The sequence below is a fragment of the Pseudophryne corroboree genome, chromosome 11 (genome assembly GCF_028390025.1).
Source record: "Pseudophryne corroboree isolate aPseCor3 chromosome 11, aPseCor3.hap2, whole genome shotgun sequence".
Classification (NCBI taxonomy): domain Eukaryota; kingdom Metazoa; phylum Chordata; class Amphibia; order Anura; family Myobatrachidae; genus Pseudophryne; species Pseudophryne corroboree.
The window spans coordinates 211132194-211135274 of NC_086454.1; positions in this window are offsets into that span (position 1 = coordinate 211132194).

Below are 3081 nucleotides of genomic sequence, written 5' to 3' on the forward strand. Positions count from 1 at the left end.
AGCAGCCATCACACAAGACATCCAGGTGGACGCGACCAATTCGGTAAAGGCAATAATCAAACCCCCTAACGGAGGGTCAGGTGAGGTCTTGTCCACAGGTACGTACGGTGTTATATATCACACACAAACAAATGTACCTCATATTGTAGAGCCAACACAAGATGATGTAGTTGAATTTAATCCTGTCAGGGTGATCGCAGTCCCAGATGGGAAGATTAATGCTCAGGGAATCATTCCCGCCAGGAGCTGTGTAATGCCCTGCCCCTGGTCCCGGACAGAATTAAGGACAATTATGTCTGAATTTCCTGATCCTAGGAAAAATCTAGTTGCATGTTCAAGGTTTATTAAAGAACTAGGAAACTCCACCGAACCCACCAACAAAGGTTGGCGGACAGTGCTGAGGGCATGTTTGCCCTCCAGTGTTGACCCTGCAAAATTTATTACTGATTGTCAATTAGACACAGAAGTACCTCAAACGGAGGAACACATTCAGGAATGTATTAAGCAGATCAACCGACAATTAGGAGTATATTTCCCAGCCGTTGTCGAGTGCAACATCAAAAGACACTTGGAGTCACAGGGCAGTAAGCAAATGACAATCAGTAGACAAGCCCTGACAACGAAGCCACACCAGCTTAAAACCCAAACCCCTGTGAGAAATTCAAATGTGGTAGTTTGTTACCATTGTCACAAAGAGGGACATTTTGCAAGAGATTGTAGATCAAGAAATATACAAAAGTCATATCAACCCCCTAGACAACGACATGACCATGATATCCAAGGAATCAGGGAAGTACAGGGAAAGCGGTTGATGGTGATGAGCATCCAAGCGTTTGAGGAAGCATGAAATCAACCAAGACACCAGGTCACTGGCAATTATAGGAAGCAAAGGGTTTGTTATTTGTGTAAAAGGGAAGGGCATTATGCCAGCAACTGTAACAGCCCACATAAAGTCAGACCCCCTAGACAACGACATGAACAAAGTCATGATACACAAAATCGTAATCAGGTACCACATATGTAAAATTTTGAGCTACACCCATAATATGCAATCAGGAAAGGTGATCATTAGGACTGGTAGTAAGCCTGAGGTTGTAGTTAATGTAATTGGGAGGTCATTCCTTGAAGACACAGGGACGGCCGGGTAAACTTTGTAATTTATCTGTAAATGTTCCTTTTCCCCATCTCTGACATTCATAGGCAGAACTCAAACATCACATAGCTACTTGGTCTTTGCAGAAGTCTGCCTAACCCCAGCGTGACCTACCGACATCGGTGTGTCCTGGCGAGGCACAAAAGGGAGAAGTGTGGAAATACTGGTGGGGGAGACTGCGCAAAGATATCAATGGATGTGTTGGTGTGACAGCCTGATGGTGAACGGAAGATCTGACAATGTTTTTTTGTTTGTTTGTTGTTTTAGGTAACATATATATGAATTGTTCTCTCTCTCGTTTGTTTTTTTTTTTCTCTTCTCTCTCATGTTCTCATGCTTTAAAGATAGTATGTCACACATCAGTTAGACAAATGGTAATGCAAGATTTTTGCTCCTTACAGAGAGATCGCTGATTTGGAAGGAATATTGTATCACCGGAGTGTTCGTTTGGAAGACTGAGAGACAGCACCTTTGAGATGACAGCAGAGCAAGAAGAACAACAAGACTAGAGGACATAAGACATCGTAACATTTTTCTTTCCCCTCAAAGTATTTTTTTTGCACCCCCATTACAAATTTCTCTTTCTCCTCCTGTAAGATGGACTTGCCCCAAGAGACTGTGATACGGATTTTCCTGTTAACCATGATGTTGACCAGAGCAGTCTATTTCGGTGAGAGTACCATGGAGGTTGAGGAAGGATCTGGAATGGGTTCTGATGACCAGGATGGAGGCATAGATTTCCAAGAACAACATAATCACTGAGTAAAGGCGAGTATCAGAAAACGATCTGATAGCATTGACAATAGAAGGAATTGTGAAGGATTGTTAGCAGAAGAGAACTGCATCTGTAGACACTGTGACAGTATAGTCGAGGATGGGTGCATCAAGAAATGTCAATCCAGTTTTAATATCCATATGGACCGGCATCCATTGAGTGACTATCACTCCTTAGTGGGTAAAGTGTTAAATCAGACAGACTGTTGGGTATGCTCTCAAGTACCTCAAGGCCATAGCAAATCAGGACTAGTACCATTCCCTTTAACTGTAGGAGAGGTACTTGAGCTAAGTGGTGGGAGGCCGGTGGACAGGAGGTTTAATATCTCTAGTCCTCCTAGTTTGAAGCTCCACCAATATCATGTGGATAGATCCTTAGTGTGCTTTAACATTTCCAATCCCCGAAAGCCGGGAAATTGGGAAGTGTCATGGAGTAATCAAACCATGACATTTTCACACAGAGCCGACAGAATGCCCATAGACACAGAACTTATACGCCAGATAGCCGACAATAGGAAATTTTTCTGGTATAGGTACACCTTAGGAAGTAGGACCATGCGAGTTGGAGAAGTATCACCAGGATACTGTGCACAGATCATACAAACTGATACGTGTACTAAACAGATGGGAGAATTAGGGTTAGGAGATTTCACATGGAAAATTTGTAACATGGTAATGTCATACTCCGTCCCATATGTTCTCCCCGACGATGCATATTTCATATGCGGGAGGAAGGCATATAAGTGGCTTGCCCCAAACTCAGAGGGATTGTGTTATATTGGAAAAGTACTGCCTGAAGTAATGACTGTATCCAATAACAAAATGAAAGATATTCACCGTAGTGCCCAAGCTCCTTATACTCACACTCATTACGAGCACATCGTTAAACGGCACCTGATAGAAAGAACAGAGCATCCGGCCTCTGACCTGATCCATGAATCCACCGGGATTCAAGTCCTACTCACGTTAGATGTCACTCGTACTGCCAGAGGAGTGTTGAATTATAGATATATATCTGCACTTGCAAATTTATTAGACAATATCACCGAAATGTATGACGACACATTCAGGTATACAGGGAGGGAGTTACAAGCCTACAAAACAGAACTGGTTCAACATAGGATGGTTCTCAATTACCTCACGGCAGTAACAGG